The 21,248-nt window shown below is 39.7% G+C and overlaps 5 non-coding genes across 5 annotated transcripts; 2 read left to right on the top strand and 3 right to left on the bottom strand.

The window, feature by feature from the left end:
* Positions 1 to 4,536: 4,536 nt before the first annotated feature.
* Positions 4,537 to 4,610, bottom strand: trnam-cau (transfer RNA methionine (anticodon CAU)). Its single transcript has one exon. It is a non-coding gene; the product is annotated as a tRNA-Met (tRNA).
* Positions 4,611 to 18,184: 13,574 nt separating this feature from the next.
* Positions 18,185 to 18,256, top strand: trnag-ucc (transfer RNA glycine (anticodon UCC)). Its single transcript has one exon. It is a non-coding gene; the product is annotated as a tRNA-Gly (tRNA).
* A 225-nt stretch (positions 18,257 to 18,481) lies between these two features.
* On the bottom strand, positions 18,482 to 18,553 carry trnad-guc (transfer RNA aspartic acid (anticodon GUC)). The gene has a single exon. It is a non-coding gene; the product is annotated as a tRNA-Asp (tRNA).
* A 1,557-nt stretch (positions 18,554 to 20,110) lies between these two features.
* On the top strand, positions 20,111 to 20,182 carry trnag-ucc (transfer RNA glycine (anticodon UCC)). Its single transcript has one exon. It is a non-coding gene; the product is annotated as a tRNA-Gly (tRNA).
* A 226-nt stretch (positions 20,183 to 20,408) lies between these two features.
* Positions 20,409 to 20,480, bottom strand: trnad-guc (transfer RNA aspartic acid (anticodon GUC)). The gene has a single exon. It is a non-coding gene; the product is annotated as a tRNA-Asp (tRNA).
* Positions 20,481 to 21,248: the final 768 nt, after the last annotated feature.

The raw sequence follows: 21,248 nt of genomic DNA, 5'->3' as shown, positions 1-21,248 counted from the left end.
GCCCTATCCTGACCCCCAGACAGGGCCACAAAACCGCTTCGATGTGGCCCTCAGTAAAACCAGGGTCAAGATCGAGATGACCTTTGGCATCCTAAAGGCACGTTTCAACTGTCTTAGGCGTTTAAGAGCAGTGTTGTGCAAGTTACTTCCAAACTGTAATACATTATATATTACTTGTTACTGTTATTTAAAAGTAATTCATTACCCTACAATATTACTGTCTCAGAATTGTAATGCGTTACATTACTCCTGAATTACTTTTGAGTTACTTTCACCATAATAACTATACAGAAGTAGAACTTAACATTCTAAAATGACTAGGGCTATAACGATATGCGATATGAAACCGAAATCGCGACACTCAGATCCACGAACCTGCAGAATGGCGACACACCCCTTCCAACTCCCAGCGTTATCCATACCGTCCAGATCCAATGCTACCACATCTTTAAATAACTATTAGTATTATTTGAAGTTAACCTAACATTATAAAATATGTAGACCTACACCACAAAACTAGTTGAGGATAAATTATTTAAAATTTGGGAATTCCAGCGTTATGGACATGACATTTGCAGTCAAAACTTGAAATATAAATTCTCAGAAAATGCATTAATACCAAACTATTGAAACGTCTGTTTATCCATAGGCTCCTCCCTGAAAGGAGTCCAGACATTAGAAAAATATCAGTCTACACATGCGTTTTATATTTAATATTAGGTAAATAGACAGTCATGCGTGACAAAAAAAAATCTTTAACTTTTAGGAGGCAACAAATTTTTTTTGTTGTAATTATGTGAATTACACTGCGCAAATCGGATGAAGAAGGGTTGGTTCTCCACAGAACATAAAATATTCATTTTATTTTATTTTTCGTGTTCGCATTTATGAGGAAAAAACAATGCTACCTACATAGCCTACGTGACAGTTCTCCGTTATGGACGCGACCGCTCTGAAGCGGCACTAAAAGACTGCTTTAAAACTTTCACAGAGACCTTACACAGAAAGCCTTTCTTTAAAGTGAATTTCGTTTTGTATTAATTGTATCTTAATTTTAATCAATGTTTCATCAACCAATTACATGGATTTAATAAATAAGAAGTAGGCTAAATATAGCAGACAATTATAATCATGACACGGAGGTGTTGGCGCGTGAACTGGAGCGCGTCTCATAAATGAACCGAAACTCAGTGTATAAGGTAGCCTATTCACGGACCTGAAAAATATATCTATATTGAAATGTCTACTTGTAAACAGAACAATTCAAAACGAAAGAAAACAGACTGCTCTCGGATGAAATGAAATGTGCATTCTCTCTGGTGCATTCACTAGCCTACTGCGAAGATCGCGAGTCAGCATCGTCAACTTCATCTTGACTTTATTAATAAACAATTAAAATGTCTCCTTGCTATATTTGACATATTCATAATCATTGCTTTTGCCGGTTCTTTGTGACAGCTTTTAGGTGCTTTATCGGCTGCGCCGCCGCCCTTACATGAACGCGTCACCACCGCATCAAAAACATGATTGCGTGATGAAAACATGAAAAATACCACATAAACATAGCCTAACTGTTTAGAAAGAAAACACAGAACGAATAGCCTAATGCGCATACGTCCATCTCGCGAATGTATAGTCTTCTTCATGCCATCTTCACCATTAGCCGCTTTTCCACTGGCCAGCGCGAGCACAGAGGCCGAAATCATACCTCACGGCACTCCTGTAAAAAATAAATCGCTATAGGCCTACAAATATATCAGACGCTGCCATTTAGTCTTTATTTACAGACTTGGACACCACACGCGGCTATTGACTGTCCACGAACAGGTAATTTAGCCTACTTGCATTTTTCATTCATTAATGTCTCGCGGTCTTGCTGTTTTTTTTTTTGGGTTGTTTTACAATTAAAACTAAAAGTCTGTTGTAACGCAAGCATACTGAACATGTACCGAGTAAAATATTACTGAAAATTGATTAGTAATGCCTTACACTACTGCGTTACAGCAAAAAGTAATATGTTACTGTAATGCATTACTTTTGTAACGCGTTACTCCCAACACTGTTTAAGAGTGTCACCAGAGCGGGCATCACAGATAGTGGCTGCATGTGCCATTCTGCATAATATAGCCTCTATCAGAAAGGAGCGAGAACCACCACAAAACCAGCTTCTCCCTGATGAAATTGACGCCCATCACACTTGACCACACAGCTGGGGCAGCTGTCAGAGATGCGATCACAACACAATATTTTACTTAATAAAAGCACACTGACACTGCAGATAGGACTCAAACTGTTTTATTGGTCATGTGGCTAGGGAGGAAGAAAGAGAGCAAGAAAATTACATTAATAGACATTCATAGTGTTCATACTAAAGCGTTACTTGTTTAAAAAAAAGTTCACAAACGGAGATCTGTTTTTTCCAGCTGTTTGATCTCCAATTTAATTTTTTTTAATTTGGAGCCTCCTCAGCTCACAGTCTAGCTCCTTTAGCTCACAGTCTAGTTCTAGGCTCCTTTTATAAAGGGCCCTGACTGAGTCTGTTTCCACCTGAAACAATTCCACCACAAACATGATCATTACAAGTTTCTGGAGGTTGATCAAATCACAAAAAGTGGCATGACTATCTACAAACATAGGACTGACTGTAATTTATGTCAAGGGTTTAAAGCATTACCTTGTTCACATTCCTTCTGTAGCCCATTGAGGTAGAGGCTTCAGTTTCTGGGGCAGGTTGTGAAAAATCCTACAATAAAAGAGATGTGTAAGGGCCAGTCACTTAATTATGACATTCAAATGTGTGCCGTAATAAAAAGCCCAGTGCATTCACCTCAGCAACTGTCTCAGAACACACAGACAGAGTGTCTTCATCATTTGGTTCACCCTAATAAATAAAAGGCAAATATAAAGCATAACTGTTATAAAGCAGGCTATGTTCATGGTGTTCTGTCTGCTGCATATACCGACCTCTGTGTGGGAGACTGTGTGCATGTGTGCTGGCTTCAACAGGGACACTGTATTTCCCTCTACTGCAGAACAGAGTCAGCCAAATTTAACCCTTTTTAAAACATTAGTAATGCATTGCACACACATACCCAGTGTCACTTGCTTCGAGGAGCCAGCACCAGGGTCAGACTGTACAGCACTTGCAATGCCATCCATAATCGGCCGTCCCTTATTATTACTCAGCGCCAACTCCTCGGCCACAGTGTAATTTTGAGGAGGTGGCCCTCCCCCAGTTTTCCTGATTTCACATTTTTTTCTGTTTGCTGCAAACAAGTTTTTATGAATAAATGTTCACAAAAATAATAAAAGGTTGTGGTAAATACTCACCACTTTGAATTATATTTTTATATTTTGTCTTGATCTGCTGCCAAGAACGTTTGGAGTTGGGGTTGCATCTAAAAATATATGAATATCAATCTTTCTTAGGAATAGCCTATACATTCACATTTTACATACATCTACACACACGTATGTACAGTATGCATGCATGCATGTATATCAACACGAATACACACATGTTTATTTTAGCATTTAATACATTTTTAATATGATTACATCACTTTACATTAATTGTTTAACTTACGCATTAACGCAATCAGCAATCTTCCTCCAAGAATCTTCTCTTGCTTTGGCAGCAGATACAGTGTTACTGCGTGCTTGAAAAACACTTTTATATTCTTCATATTTTTGAATAATTATCTCTTGCTCTTGCACGGAAAAATATAAAGCGCTCGCTCTATCCATTTCGAACGCGATTGGTTGTTCAGTGCCGACGTCACTCTTTTATGTGCACGCGCTCGTGGATTAATCATAAGTTAAGATCAAAGCCTGAGTTGACAGAGAAAGTTGATTCGCTGCGTCATGGTACCAATAAAGCCTGATTGCATCGGTTCGGTTTTGTCAACTCAAAACTAATCCTGTAACCCCGAGTTTGTTCAGCTACCTTCATGGTACAGGCCCCAGTTCATGCTAGAATTAACCAAACATTAAAGTAACACTGACCTGCAGTACATGACCTTTATAGTAACACTTTAGTGCAATGTATGGGATTCTATGGCACTTGGAATTTCAAGTCATGACATTTCAGAAAAAATGGACATGTTGATTGAATCGGATTCAACTGAATTTCACGAAATAACATGTTGTGATGTTTACCGGAAGAAGATGCAGTAGAATTTCATGGCAAGGATTCTTGGAAATTTCTTGGAATGAAATGTCATGGGTTTGGGGGCATGGGGTGGAGTGTCATGACACAAGATTCAAGGAATGTCATGCAAAACATTACATTAGCATTAACAAGACATGCCATTAGAATGAAAGAATGATATAAGCCTTAACAAAACATTGTAACAACACTGACACATATGACATGAATATGAGAGTAATACTATTACTGCATTTGTTCAACATTAGTCTTAAAAAAACACTGGATTTCAATTACAGTGCATATGAAGAAATGGACAAAGGCATAAAAGGGAATACAGAAAGCAGCTCCTTTATTTACACGGTCCCGTGTATCAAAAAGCACCATTCTGCCCCGTGTGAGGCTCGAACTCACGACCTTCAGATTATGAGGCTGACGCGCTGCCTAACTGCGCCAACGAGGCATGTGCTCTGACTCAGGTGAGCGGTGAAGCCCTAGATTCTAGATCATCTGCCATTCCGTGTAGGTGCAAAAATGCTGCTCACCACTGGCCGTCATGTCAGGATTGCCGAGCGGTCTAAGGAGACTGACGTCTCTTATGAGACTGACGTGCTGCATAACTGCGCCAACGAGGCATGTGCTGTGACTGTCTTGAGGGGTGAAACCCTAGCTTCTAGATCAACTGTTTCTGTAGTGTAGTGGTCATCACGTTCGACTAACACCTCGGTTCGAAACTGAGCAGGAACAGCGGTTGGATTCTGACAGAAAATTTAAACTGTTTGCCATGCTAGGTGGGTGCAGCACTCATTTCCTTTATATGCTTTTTAACAAGCGTGCACCTAAAGATTTATGTCTGCAACCTGAAGACGTGTTTCCGTAGTGTAGTGGTTATAACGTTCGCCTCACTATGCTGTTGACTTGCCGCGCTCTCATCGTTATTGTAAACTTGTGTCAAAGGCGCAGTTGTTTGTAGCAAATAGCAAGCTCGCGGCACTCTAGGTAACAGCCAGCGCGTGTACTGACACCTAGCGTTTAGAAAATATACACGCACCATATTCTCTCTGAAGCAAGATTCTTCCGAAATAAATAGGAGCGTTTCGTTTTCAGTCTTTTCTCTAGGGGTTAGAACCTGAGAGCTCATGCTTTCAAAGAAGGTCCCAGTTTCAATTCACTCGAACATCCAGAGCACATCAAGGGCACGCGCCGTGCACAAAATGAGTAGGCCGAAGGACGGGGTGAGGAGAGGTGGTGACATGGAGCTCAATTTCAATGGCACCCAGGAAACCTTGCCATGACCCGGATTCGCTGCGGCCACAACGCAGAGTACTAACCACTATGCGATCACGGCGAGCTACCGGTCTACCCGACATGTCCCTGACTACAAAGGGGCGTTGTCATCTTTAGCTTGTAGACAAAACTGTTTCTTACCAACATAACTCTTTTCAAGGGTAATCCTGTAACAGTGACTTTTTTTCCTTTTATAAAGTTTAAGCTAGGCCTCCAGAAGGTTACAAACTAAAGCAGGCGCATGCTGTCAATGCTGGAAAGCATCTTCACATGCTTTTATCGTTACTGTAAACTTGCGTCAAAAGCCATGTTGTTTGGAACAAATAGCAAGCCCGCGGCACTCTAGGTAACAGCCAGTGAGTGTACTGACACCTAGCGATTAGAAAATATACAGCGTATAATTAATGTTTTATTATTGTTTTGAAGTTATTTTAGTTATTTGAAAATTACTTATGTTGCCTTTGAAATTAAGGCACAAGAGATGTAATTCTAGTATATAATGTGAATATATACATTTATTGTGTGAAATTCTAGGAACTCGCTTTAAGAATAAAATTAAAAGGCAGACACGTGAGTGAACTTTAGCAACTGTGGCCCATCCCAAATCGACAGGAATTTTGACAATTACCGCATGATAGTTACCAAATTTGTAAATGATTCAGCAGCAGTAGAAAAAATAACTATGTTTGCTTTCTCACTATTCTACTCTTTCTTGCTTTTTACAGAGGTTAAAAGTAATAAAGGAGAGATTTCCCCTTTAGACTCTCGGTTTGGAGATAGAATTTCACAGAATCTATCTTTGAGACCGACTGCACCTCATCCTACACATAGTTCCACACTACCCCTGCCTGGAAAAGAGCCCACATTCTTTACAAGTAAGTTAATGGTCTTTATACATATACTATTTCAAATGAAGTGACCGAAAAATGTGTTTGGACATTTGTTTGAATGTTCTTGCCTTTTATTACAAAATATCAACTGAAGTGGCATTTAATTTTGGGTTCATGTGCACAATACATGTTGTTACTCTGCTAGGACACCCATGTGGACTTGAAGATGAAGATGAGCTGATTTAATTCATTATTTAGATGTTAGAAGATCTTTAAAGAAGGAGCTGCATTATGACTGGATGATTATAAATGAGTAAATGAATGAAGTAATACTTAAGTCATGCTGTCAGAACTATACTGACTGAATATGAATTTAACAGAATAAATTAGTGACGGAATAATGTTATTTGACTTGTTAGGTGAGCATTGTTCATGAAATACATTTACCAAAGGGTATGCAAATTGCAGACACATTTTCCCTCAGGTGACCGCATATACATTATTATTCAAATATTTGTATCATTTAAATTGCATGTATATTGTCATGTAATCGTATTGTTATCGTGTTGAATGGATTGTGACGATAAGAAACAGTACACCTAACAAGTCAAAGAACATTATTCCGTCACTAATTTATTCTGTTAAATATATGCTTAAAATATATGTTAACAGTGCAGTAAGATGTAATGTGCAGTAGTATGGAGGACCAAACCTGCAATTAAAAATGAATCAATAAATGAATTAATAAATAGATAGATAAATAAATGTGATAATAGGAAAATAAATAAAGGAATAAAAGACTTGATAAAATAAACATGATTCATTTTAATCAAATGTATTTTTGTATATTTTTCCCCTAATTTATAATTTTTTGCTTTTATATTTTAATGTATTTGTATTATTTTTAATTGTATTTATTTATTATTTTATTTATTTGTTTGTTCCATTTATTCTTATATTTATTTATGCATTCATTTATTTGTTTATTTATTTATTCCAATATGTATTTATTTCCAGATTTATTTATTTTAATCTTTATTTATTTTTAATTTTCTTTCTTTAGTTTTATATCTATTCGTACATTTTTTTGATGTGCATGATAATTAGGTTGGTTGGTCTTGCTGACCAAATATAAATATTAATTAACAAATAAATAAAAGCAGAAAATAAATTAAGGGAAATAATACAAAAATTAGTTTGATAAAGAATAAATCATATTTATTTTATCAAGTCGTTTATTCCTTTATTTATTTTCCTATTATCAAATTTATCTTTTTATTTGTTTACATGTTTATTTATTAATTTTTAATTTCTGCGGGTTTGGTCCTCCTATAATGTAATTAAAGGAGAACTCCGGGCAATTTTTAAGTTAATCTTGATCGTTAGACCTTTGTGAGTACTGACTATAGAAAAAAAAACGAACCGGATTGGTGCTTGCTACGCGGAGCTGCGACCGCGAATGCCCAGAGCTCCCACCCAGCTAAAACGGCAGTTATGGGGGCATCGACATAAAGAGCGTTTTTGAGCCTCTTAACAGACACAAAATGCAATTAAAATGTCTGTCCAACACGAACAGGGACCCTACATGTGAACAAGATGCGTTTAGCAACTTAGCCATTGTTTCAACTCACCTAAATAGTATTTTAGACGGCAAGCTGTAGTCTCGCGCTGCAGTCCCGTGCTGTAGCCGGAAAAGGTAAACAATGTCCAGGTGGGAGGAGCGTTGATCATGTGCGACGAGTCTTCGTACATGGAATGGCATTTTTCTTCAAACGGCCCCGCTGTGTTGAGTGTGTGTAGTCATCCTTGTCAAAGTGTTCAATGCAAATGCGGTAATCTTTAGCGCGTAGTACTTCTACGGGAGTTTGCACATCAAGTTGAAATACAACTAGCCACAAAATGCAGAATCTCGAGGTCATGGAAAGGAAGACGATGAAAATATAAGCTCTTATATTTTCGCATTCTGTTGTCACAATTCGGAAAGGCTCAAACACGAACCATTTCTTCTTCACTTGTAAGCAACTCTGATCATAACTCGTCGCACATGATCAACGCTCCTCCCACCTGGACATTGTTTACCTTTTCCGGCTACAGCACGGGACTGCAGCGCGAGACTACAGCTTGCCGTCTAAAAGACTATTTAGGCGAGTTGAAACAATGGCTAAGTTGCTAAATGCATCTTGTTCACATGTAGGGTCCCTGTTCATGTTGGACAGACATTTTAATTGCATTTTGTGTCTGTTAAGAGGTTCAAAAACGCTCTTTATGTCGATGCCCCCATAGCTGCCGTTTTAGCTGGGTGGGAGCTCTGGGCATTCGCGGTCGCAGCTCCGCGTAGCAAGCACCAATCCGGTTCGTTTTTTTTTCTATAGTCAGTACTCACAAAGGTCTAACGATCAAGATTAACTTAAAAATTGCCCGGAGTTCTCCTTTAATATCAGACACACACATATATTACATTTAAATTAGAAACAAATATATATATATATATATATATATATATATGTGTACAATTTAATGGTATAATTTAACATTTTTAATTAGTTAACTTGTTAACTTTTTATATATACATATATACATTTTTAAAGCAATTTAAATAATGAATATTAAATAATGCAAATTTAATAAACAGTACGTGCTCTAAGGCTGCATTTATTCAGTTAAGAAACAGTAATATTATGGAATATTATAGCATTGTAAAATAACTCTTTTATGTATATCACTGATGCTTTAGTATTAACTGTCTTATTTCATTTTGTTACTGTAAGTATTTAAATGCTTATGCTGAGACACCAATGAATACATTCTGATTTCAGAACAGTATCATGAAGAAAACAGTGTTCTTCCCAGGGAAAGTCAAAGTGTCTTTCATGAAAGGCCCGTCGGGCCATTTACGCCGGGACCCATCAGAAGAGGCAAAAAGAATTAAAGACAACCCTTTACTGCAGGACAAGTCAACACCTCAAAGAGAAGATCTGGTCAAGTTGAACGCCCGTTCTGTTGTGTTACATAGAGGAGGGGATGTCTCTGACAAGCAAGAGGTGTTGGGAGAATGCACTGTTGGATTTGGATCCAGAGCACAAGACACTTGGAGGAAGATTTGGGATACCAGGGCAGACGGATATGCTTTCTTTATAATGAGGCAGGAGTGTGTGCCAGGCAGCAAAATGTACAATTTGCAGCAGTATCTTTTAAAACAGCAGCAAAAACAGATGACCAAAAACACTTCTCCGATGCCCTCACCATCAGCTTCCGCTGCAAGATGAAGGGGGTGGATTGGAATCCACTGCTGCTTCAATGTATATGTAATGATTGATTATAATTAAGGTATTAATCAATATTTTTCCTTCTAAATATCAAATGAATTGAATGACTTCTCTGGAGATTTTACTTTATTTATATAAGTTACCAGTGTGATTACTGAAATGTTCTTTTCATGTATTCTTTAATGTCTGTATTTGATATCTGAATGCAGTGCTTGCTTATTTAACACAGCTTCCAGAAATGAAATAGGGACTTGTTTTGTGTTTGAGAAAGGTCTTCAATGTGTTTAAACATATAGGGGTCATTGAAGCCAATCGTTTAAGGGGCCATTTCTTTGTTAAAGCCTTTCTTTCCAGTTAGACTAAAGTTTAGCTATCCTTGAGAGAAAGAAGGTTACCCTTAATAACAAACTATCATTTAGATGGAAGTGAATCAATCAAAACTAACTTTAGCTGGAAAAAACATTTTTCAAGAGCCACTATAAAACCAAACCAATCTCTGTTACCTTAAATTATATCTTTATCTCTGTAAAGCTGCTTTGAAACAATCTATATTGTTAAAAGCGCTATATAAATGAGGATGACTTGACTTGACTTGACTTGTATTGTGTTTGAGAAAGGTCTTCAATGTGTTAAAACATATAGGGGTCATTGAAGCCAATCGTTTAAGGGGCCATTTCTATGTTAAAGCCTTTCTTTCCAGTTAGACTAAAGTTTAGCTATCCTTGAGAGAAAGAACGCATTATCTTGATGTTTTGAGAGGACTCTCCTGTTTATAGTGAGAGCCTGGCCAAATCCAACCTTGGAAAAGCTGTGTGTCGGTGTGTGTGTTAGTCTTCTTGGTTACAGGTTAAGGAACCACTGGCATTATTGGAGATTGACTGAGTTGTTGTTCTGGACATGCTGGCGCCCAGCAACCCAAATCTGCGACCTGGAAGGTCATGACGTGCCTAACTTCAGCTGCATAATCGATGGAGATATGCTTCAGTCTATCTGTATATGTGTGGAAAATTACTGTGTTTATCTATTTCATAGCCACTGAGAATCATTCATCCTGTAAGCAATGACGTAGCTTAGACCTTGGAAATGGTATAACTGCTGTGATCTTTGTAACTGTAAGCGGGGCGGCCTACGAACTCCTGTGCGAGTATTGAAGCTGACTTCTGCTGATGAAACTGCAAACTATCTTCAGTAAATATTTTCTTTAATTTTTTATAATTCTGACTCTGGGTCTTCATTCTTCATATCTGGTTCTGGGTCTTTAACTGTATACCCCTTACAGTTTGGTGGAGGATGCGGCGGGCAATCATTCCGTGGTGACATCTCTGGCAAATCAACACACAAGGTAGTAAGCTTTTATTAATTGTTAGGGCTGTCTGACTGGAAGAGATTTTGAAGGAGAGCGGGAGAGCCTTCACTCCGATGAGGCGAGTGAAGGAGTAAGTAGCCTTCACTCCGATGAGGCGAGTGAAGGAGTAAGTTGTAGGCCTACTGCTGAGAGGATAAGAAGTCGCTGAGAGCGTCGTTAAGGGTAACGGCAGCAGACAGCGCAAGCGAAGCGTGCTCTGTGTGGGCCCCACTGGGCATTAATGGTGTAGCACCACCCCAGCAGAGTACGTCCCTGGACGGGAGGTCCAGTGGCACCGTAAACCTGCTCAATCTCTTCCATCTCAGATAGGGGATCCCCGAATTTAGTGAATCAGGCAGTTAGGGATACTAACAAAAATAGGGTTGTTTGCCAGGGATGCATCAGGAACGATCCCGAGAGAGAGAAAAAAAAGAAAAAAAAAGTTGTGACCCAAATTGGCATGGACCAGTATATGTAACTGTGATTTTGGAGTATACTCTGCAGTTTCATCACGGAGAAGCCAAGCTGTGTTGTTCAAAGATCGCCGCCTCCATTTCTGCAATGACTTCAGGTGAGTTTGAACTGTTATTAAGATATGGCAGACAAACTGAGTAACTTGATCAGTAACCTGAACAGTCCTGAAACTAATAGTGAGACAGAAAAGAGCGAATGCTGTAAGCAGCTGTGCTCTGAAGCCCTCACTTCAGAGAAATTTGCAGAAATTATTAAGTAAATGGTTGTCTTGATAAGTTTTGCTTCTGTTTGGAAATTTAAACAACAACTTGACTGGCTACAAACAAACAAAGAAACTGAAAAATTAAAATGTTTAGCCTTGTATTGCTTACGATGATTACAAAAAGCAAGTATATTAAATTATGGGTCGAAGATCATTTCCTTGGACAAGTGTGACTAAAGTTAAACAGACACTTTGTGAAAACAACTTAGAATATTTTGCAGCTTATGACAATTAATGTTCTGCCAATAATAATGATGAAGATTATGATTGGGCTATTATGATTAAATCAGCCACTGGTGGACTGTAAAAGAATACAGAGAACTGCTTATCAGCTCGGTTTGCATTCCTGTTTGGGACACACTGCTTCAAGGGTGTGCAGTAAGTTGGAGCCGAGAGTGTTTTAATGGTGGTCATCAGGACCATTTAATACGTAACTGTAAATGCCCACCGAGAAGGTGTTTAAAATGTGATAAAATGACAACACATTTTTGGTAATAATATTGGTTTGAAAGTAGATCAGTGTTTAAATGACGACAGTGACATTTTTCTGACTGAGAAATAAGAGATAAAAAGGTCAAAAGATTGAAGTCTTAAAGTGAATCCTTTTGAAGAAAATATCTATAATAGTAATTTCTATAATAGTAATTTTTATAAGTGAATTGATGAATACAGGTTGATGTAAAATGAATGACTCCAACAGATGTGAGTTGCAAAATATATCAAAGTAACTAAAAGGATGATTGTGTTGTAATTAAACATTTTAAAAAGGTTTTAGATGATATAGAGAGACTAATCTCACAGATGATTTACAATAACTGCAAAAGTATCACAAGCAGAGAGTGCTTGCCTCGTCAAACTTATAGTGTGAATCCTAATTGGAGATTGATAAACTCCAAGAGAAAACTAAAGTCAAATATTAAACTATGGTTGAGAACTTGACAATTAAAATTGAGATTGAGAAATGTGAAACGTTATTGAGAACTAGAATAATTATTTTTATGTAAGAACAAATAAGCAGAAGTAGTAGGCTACTGAATTAACAGTTGCTAAATGTAAAATGTGTAGAAAGGCATCTGATTAAACAAACAGCTTGAAAAGTTGACCATGAAAGAGCTAGAAGCTGATGTTTTGCTTTCAAAAGATAAGTCTGCTATTGGCTGTAATGAAACAGTTCGCTTATCTAAATCTGATGTGTGCTGTGGCTGAAACAGCCAGTGCGACAGAGACTCAATCTGAATGGAAATTTGTAATGTCTAGATTCCCTGACGTGGGCAAAAGACAACTGTAAAACTATGTTTATTTGAAAACACATGTAATTTCTGGCAAAGATGCCTTAAGCTGGGATAGAGTTAAAAGATGGTAGATAAAAGTTTGATGTTAGAAGTATATGAGAGAGCAGTGTACCAGTCTTGAATGCCTCAGAGTCTCTCTCTCATTCAATGTCATCTAAAAGCTGTTATCTGAGCCTGTGTCATAAGTGATAATAAGCTATTTATAGTAAAGCACAGTGTTTCAGTTGAAAACCATAGACACAGAGATGTTAAAAGAAATCATTACCATTCAGAGGGCAATTTGTATTTAAATGTTAAAAATGTTAAAAGTAAAACTGAATGACTTTAAAGAAGTCTTTAAAATAATACAGACCTTAAAAGATAGAGGTGACATTTTGATTAGCGTATTTTAGGACCAGTAACAACTTTGTCTCATTTAGTCTCCACCATTGAGGACCGATGGCTCCGGCTACAGATGAAGTACACTGAATGTACGGCTGTGATCTAAATTCACTGAGTATAGTCTAAGTAGCTAGGTTGCTGCTTTTAAGATAGTTAATGGATTTAAGTGATTAAATACTGTTGTTATTAACCTGTCTCCCTGTGAACACTATTAGGCAATCGGAATGGCTCTGGTGACTCTTGAACGTGCCTTTCCTAAGCTCCAGAAAACAGCTGAGTTCTGTTGAAGAAAACTGATTGTATTGGGAAAGAGCGGTCACCAGTGTGTACGTGTGTACGAGTGGCTACTCAATGACGGGATGATCTTCCTGGCCAGGGGACAGCCTAACGCAGGGGGTCACGAACATTGGGCACCTCCGGATGGAGGTGTTATTTGTGAGAAAGGTATGAGAGTTGAGCGCTGATTACTGGAGGCCACCGGGGTCAGCAGAGCATTGAGAGGTGAGATGCGCTGTGAGGTTAAAATTAATGTTACGGCAGTCTGACCCAGAAATGTGAGTTCCTCTATACCACTCACCAGAAACCGCATTGATTGTATGGCTTGTTTTTCATTGTGACAAGTGTCTGCAACTATGCCAGGGGACGACACCCTGAAGAGAAGAAAATTAAAGATAAATAGCTAACGGGAGTGGGCTTTCAGGAGCCAGCTGATTCCATGAGGTGATTGCCATTATTTGCTGCGGAGACAGTAACAAAACTTAATTATATGAGGGACATGATGTTGGTTGCCATATGGGCAAGTAAAATGTATAGAAGAGTTAATGTTGAGCTAATATGTCTATAACATAGTTTTAACTCCTGAAGGTCGTTAGGCATGGTGGTGGCTAAAGATGAAGACAGGCTTTTGTAGGTTTGAGAAGAGTCTGGATAACAAAGGTGAATGGTAAAAGGTTAATGTAATAAATTTAATATTACATTTAGTCTAAATTACAGTCTTAGGAGGCTGTTGAAAAGATTATTTGTTTATGGCGCTTTTCCATTACCAGTACCAGCTCGACTCGGCTCGACTCGCCTCGGCTCGCCTCGACTCGGCTCGCTTTTCGCTCCGTTTTCCATTGCAGATAGTACCGCCACAAATAGTACCCGGTAGTCATAGCGACGCCGCAGGAAACTGCCGTGACGTAATCTTATACGCGACACACATCCGCTACCCACACACACAGGACAATGGGGGAAATCGAGTATATGCTGTTTTTGATCCTCGGGATGTGGCTGTTTCTCACAGCAAGAAGACAAACGTTGTTTCATGAGAGGCTGAGGGCAGAAAAACGAAACACTGCTGAAAAAAACAGGAGAGTTTGGGAATTACTACAGAGTTCAGACTACGAGACGAATCCGGTTGTTCAAAGCCGACGCAAGAGGGTAAGTTATGCTAACATAGCTAACGTTTGCATATGTGTAAATACTATACTATATGCAAAGTATTTAATCAACTTTATAGCTACCAGTATTACGTACTAAAATGTGCATGGTTTATGTGTTTCAGATCTGTTTAGCTTTGCAAAGTCGCCGCGGCAAACCGTCTGTTTGGGCTTTCAACCGAGCTACCGAGTGGTGGGATGTTATTGTTCCTGGTTTCACAAACGCGCAGTGGGTTCAGAACTTCAGAATGTCGGAAGAAACATTCATATATTTGTACAACAAACTGCGTCCAGTGATGGAGAGACAAGGTCCTTCAAGGTGTTGTAGATGGAAAAGGACTGTTCTGGAACGTGTTTGCAGGACTGCATGGCAGCTTGCATGATGCTCGTGTTTTAAGACTGTCCACATTGTGGGAGTTGGCCAGCCGTGGCAACCACTTTCCAGCTTACACCAGGAATATTGGTGGGGTGAATGTTGCCTACTACATCCTGGGAGATTCTGCCTATCCCCTGCAGAACTGGCTCCTAAAGCCATTCACTGACACTGGACGGCTGACAGTAGAACAGCAGATCTACAACAAGAAAATATGTCGAGCACGGGTAGTGGTTGAAAACGCTTTTGGTAGACTGAAGGGAAGGTGGCGTTGCCTCATGAAAAGAAATGACTGTGATGTTACAATCGTGAAATCTATGATTCTTACTTGCTGTGCTTTGCATAACCTTTGTGAGAGTCATGGAGAGGACTATGACGATGACTGGGATGCACCTGCAGCAGCAGAGCCTGTGGTGCCAGTGGCACAGGGTGTTGAGGAGGAGGGCAGAGATGTACGGGAGGGTCTGATGCGTTATTTTAATTGCTAAATAAATACATTATCATTAAATATGTTGTCTCTGCTGTTTTTCATTAAAGGTTATCACAGTATAAAATCTGAAAATACTTGTTTAAACCCTTGTAAAAAGGCAAACCATCAAAAAAAGACACTGTTTGTAATAAGTTTCAAAAAGGTTTTATTTAAACACGCATACAAATAGAAAAAAATATAATATTAATATAAATTCACACATCCAACTATATACATATGTTACATGTAGTGCAAACATTAAATTAAAATAAACAAAGGGGTTTCAGTCCAGGGGCGGTGGAACAGCATCCCGCCGGTTCAGTGCCTGGACAAGCTGGCTCAGGGTTCCCAGAAAGGCCTGGTTGAAGGACGACATTGCAGCCATCTCCTCTCTCCTTAAAGCCGCTTCTAGTTCTCGGGCATGTGCTGCATCATCGAGTGCCATCTGTAAATGGCGCTCCCGCTGTGCCTGGTTCAATTCCAGCTGCTCGACATCCGATGTCTGCATCTCCCTCAGGACAGTCAGATGCTCCTGTTCCCTCTTTCGTTTCCTCCGTCCTGGCCAAAAAAATAATTACAATGAATGAGTTATAAAGAAAAACGGACAAGTCACGTTTCATTCAAAGGTTGTGTGTGTTGTAAATTGTTCACATGTATTATCATTACAGCTTCTACATAAAAAAAGACAAGCCCACAACTTACTATTACTTATATAGTATATAACGACTTAACATCTGAGTAAATGTATTTAATGTATTTATTAAACATCTATTTTAGTAAATGTCAACTTTAAAATACCATGTGTACAGTATAGGTGTACGTCTGGAAAGTTATAAAAATACTGAACAGGTTTATTAATGAATCCTGCATTCCCATAACTGGGAATGCTTCCTGTTGTTATGCAAGTACGTTTACGTTATATTAATGAGTTATTGATACGATTAATGATATATTAAAAAGTGTGTATAGATTCACAGACAACAGGCTAGAAGAGTTTACTTTTTCTCCAATTATACTAACCGATTGCCGGTGTCGACGCTGCTGCGGGTCTCGGTGTCGACGCTGCTGATCTTGTTGGTGTCGATGGTGCCGCTGGTTCCGGTGCCGACGTGGCATCAGTGGGAGTCACTGAACCATTCTCGCTCGTCGAAAAGGAATCTAGATAGAAAGATCATACAAAAGTCAACACAATACGAAAATAGCAATGGCAGATAGTTAGCGGTAGCAGCAATTGTTATCTGCGACACAAGTTTACAGTCTTCGATGTTATAAGTGAGCTTCAGCTTTTCAAAAGCCAGCCTACAGAAAACAAAACTCTCAAGCAGAGTGTGCCTACATGATTAATGTAATGTAAATTTTAAACACTCACCATCCTCCAACAGCGACTCCAACAAACTGGTGGCCGAGTCAAGTCCACCCTCCCTCCCGTTGCTCGCCGGTCTATGGCCGTAGATACCGTCCATCTGTTCGTACCACTTCCAGCTTTTTCGGTTTGAACCACTGCGGCCGTTGTGGTCCTTTACAGCTCTGTAGTCACTTTTCAGTTTTTTTAACTTTTCCCTACATTGCTGGAAAGTCCTGTTGTAGCCATGTGTGGACAGCAGTTCGGAGATTTCTTGATAAACTTTTTCGTTCCTCGTTGCCCCATCAAGCTCTCGCTGGATCCTTTCTTCGGCAACCAAACATAGGAAAGTCTGCACCTCCTCGTTTGACCACGGCGTATTCTTCCGAGTTGCCATAATAGTAAGTTTAGTATATCTGGGCAAACTATTTAAAAATGGCGGGGTTATTCTCTGGTTATTCTGGATACTCCGTCTGCCGCGTGCAATGATGACGCAGTGAATAGTGATGATTCTCTCTGACCAATCAGCAGTCGGCATTGTATTACGTCACATTTTAGTATCGCCTTAGCTCGCTTAGAACCTCGCCGGAGGTGGTACGAAAAAAAGTACCCGAAAGCAGGTACAGGTACAACTTTTACACAGTGGAAAACCAAACAAAGGCGAGTCGAGTCGAGCCGAGCCGAGCCAAGGCGAGCTGGTACTGTGTAGTGGAAAAGCGCCATTAGAGAGAGAGAGACTGTCTGAGTGGAGGCAGGGATGGTAACTGTGTCTGTCTTTCTGTTATCGGCCTGCTAGAGCAAGCTGAAGCAAAATAGTGATAATGAACCAAAATCCAGCTGACTTTTCTAAGATCAAATGAATAATGAACAGACATGCTTTGAAACTGGTTAAGAGACCATGTAAAATTAGGTAAAAGCTACAGTAAAATGTGAAGTTTAAAATCTTACTTAAAATTTAAATCTTTTTAGAGATGATATAATGAAAAGCGAACATTAAAAATGAACAGTTAAAATATGTGTCTAATATGTGTGTGTGTGATGGTGACTGCACTCTATGTCTTGTATGTGTTAGTTTGGGGTACTATTATTTCCTGATTTTGAGGATATTGTGTCATTAACCTCTTGTTTTTTAATATGGTGCCTGGTAGGTCAGGTCAATAAGTTCATGCCATTTTTTTAAGTGCCTGGTCCAAACAAAGAGAGTTTCAGTTCATCTCCACCTGCCAGCTGCTAATGTATTGCGAAAATTCTTGCTGACCGCACAACACGGCTTCCAGTCTACATCCAACAGTCTTGCGTTGGTGGTATAGTGGTGAGCATAGCTGCCTTCCAAGCAGTTCACCCGGGTTCGATTCCCGGCCAACGCATCACATTTGTAAATTAAAGACCTTGATTACGAGCATTCTTGCTATGGGTTCGATTCCTGGGGCAGTCCATTCTTGCTGTATGCGTTCGATTCCCGGCCAACGCATTGCATTTTTCTCAAGCTGTCTTTAAAACAGTCGTCCGAGGCCCCTTGCCAACTTCCCTGTAACTTGTTTCCTGGAGCAAAACATTTGTTAAGGTCTTTTGGCAGCAGTAAAGGACTGGATCTCCCCGTCGGGGAATCGAACCCCGGTCTTCCGCGTGACAGGCGGAGATACTTTCCACTATACTAACGAGGAGTTGCAGAGACAGGTAGTTGTATCCGATCAGCGCGGCTTCCAGGAACGGCGTCATGCGTCATTTTAGCTCAACGCTTCACAGAAGCCAGTGAATCCAAAAAATAATCTAATACCGTTTAAATATGAAGTGTCTGTATAAAACGTGTTACATTATTAAATTAGAGACCTTGTTTTTTAATATGGTGTTGTAGGATTACAAATTTTATTTAAATGTTTAATTTAGATTTCCAATACAATAGTATTTTATATAGAGAAAGTTTATAAATGATGACACCAGGAAATCTCTGCAAACGGTAGGGGTTCCCAGCAGGATATTCCTGACTGTCCCATCTCAGTGCGAGAAGGCTAGGCTTTTCCTGTTCTCATTGTTTTACCGGGTGAAGAGCCATGCTGAGCAAGTTTGAACACCTGCTATTTTATTACTGAGACCATTTGTCTTGGAGTTCTTATCTCAGTGCGAGAAGTCCTGCACCGTTCTGTTCTCATGTTTCAGCTCATTTACATGCTTTGTTCCTCACAATGTAATCCCTCCCCCTTGAAATGTATATAAACTACAATGTAAAGTTCCCTTAGTTAGACGATGTTGGAATGACTGCAGCTACCGACAAGCAATAAAGAACTTCTGCTTGGAAAACTTCCACTGTCTCCTGGTCTGAGCTTCTAACTTTTCTACAAAGAAAAAGATCACTACAGTGCCTGGTAGGTCAGGTCAATAAGTTCATGCAATTTTTTTAAGTGCCAGGTCCAAACAAAGAGAGTTTCAGTTCATCTGCACCTGCCAGCTGCTAATGTATTGCGAAAATTCTTGCTGACTGCACAACCGGGCTTCCAGTCTACGTTCAAAGGCCTGCGTTGGTGGTATTGTGGTGAGCATAGCTGCCTTCCAAGCAGGTGACCGGGTTCGATTCCCGGCCAACGCATCACATTTGTAAATTAAAGACCTTGATTACGAGCATTCTTGCTATGGGTTCGATTCCTGGGTCTGTCCATTCTTGCTGTATGGGTTCGATTCCCGGCCAACGCATTGCATTTTTCTCAAGCTGTCTTTAAAACAGTCGTCCGGGCCCCCTTGCCAACTTCTCCTGTAACTTGTTTGCTGGAGCAAAACTTTTGTTAAGGTCTTTTGGCAGCAGTAAAGGACTGGATCTCCCCGTCGGGGAATCGAACCCCAGTCTCCGCGTGACAGGCGGAGATACTTGCCACTATACTAACAAGGAGTTGCAGAGACAGGTAGTTGTAACTGATCAGCGCGGCTTCCAGGAACGGCTTCATGCGTCATTTTAGCTCAACGCTTCACATAAGCCAGTGATTGCAAAAAATAATCTAATACCGTTTAAATATGAAGTGTCTGTATAAAACGTGTTACATTATTAAATTAGAGACCTTGTTTTTTAATATGGTGCCTGGTAGGTCAGGTCAATAAGTTCATGCAATTTTTTTAAGTGCCAGGTCCAAACAAAGAGAGTTTCAGTTCATCTGCACCTGCCAGCTGCTAAAGTATTGCAAAAATTATTGCTGACCGCAGAACAGGGCTTCCGGTCTACATCCAACAGTCTTGCGTTGGTGGTATAGTGGTGAGCATAGCTGCCTTCCAAGCAGTTGACCCGGGTTCGATTCCCGGCCTACGCATCACATTTGTAAATTAAAGACCTTGATTACGAGCATTCTTGCTATGGGTTCGATTCCTGGGTCTGTCCATTCTTGCTGTATGCGTTCGATTCCCGGCCAACGCATTGCATTTTTCACAAGCTGTCTTTAAAACAGTCGTCGGTGGCCCCTTGCCAACTTCTCCTGTAACTTGTTTGCTGGAGCAAAACATTTGTTAAGGTCTTTTGGCAGCAGTAAAGGAATGGATCTCCCCGTCGGGGAATCGAACCCCGGTCTTCCGCGTGACAGGCGGAGATACTTTCCACTATACTAACGAGGAGTTGCAGAGACAGGTAGTTGTATCCGATCAGCGCGGCTTCCAGGAACGGCGTCATGCGTCATTTTAGCTCAACGCTTCACAGAAGCCAGTGAATCCAAAAAATAATCTAATACCGTTTAAATATGAAGTGTCTGTATAAAACGTGTTACATTATTAAATTAGAGACCTTGTTTTTTAATATGGTGTTGTAGGATTACAAATTTTATTTAAATGTTTAATTTAGATTTCCAATACAATAGTATTTTATATAGAGAAAGTTTATAAATGATGAGACCAGGAAATCTCTGCAAACGGTAGGGGTTCCCAGCAGGATATTCCTGACTGTCCCATCTCAGTGCGAGAAGGCTAGGCTTTTCCTGTTCTCATTGTTTTACCGGGTGAAGAGTCATGCTGAGCAAGTTTGAACACCTGCTATTTTATTACTGAGACCATTTGTCTTGGAGTTCTTATCTCAGTGCGAGAAGTCCTGCACCGTTCTGTTCTCATGTTTCAGCTCATTTACATGCTTTGTTCCTCACAATGTAATCCCTCCCCCTTGAAATGTATATAAACTACAATGTAAAGTTCCCTTAGTTAGACGATGTTGGAAAGACTGCAGCTACCGACAAGCAATAAAGAACTTCTGCTTGGAAAACTTCCACTGTCTCCTGGTCTGAGCTTCTAACTTTTCTACAAAGAAAAAGATCACTACAGTGCCTGGTAGGTCAGGTCAATAAGTTCATGCAATTTTTTTAAGTGCCAGGTCCAAACAAAGAGAGTTTCAGTTCA

This window comes from Siphateles boraxobius, unplaced genomic scaffold, assembly GCF_051911475.1.
Source record: "Siphateles boraxobius isolate OS27281-9 unplaced genomic scaffold, OSU_SipBor_1 51, whole genome shotgun sequence".
In the NCBI taxonomy this organism is placed as follows: Eukaryota; Metazoa; Chordata; class Actinopteri; order Cypriniformes; family Leuciscidae; genus Siphateles; species Siphateles boraxobius.
This window is presented reverse-complemented; position numbering and strand designations above follow the sequence as displayed.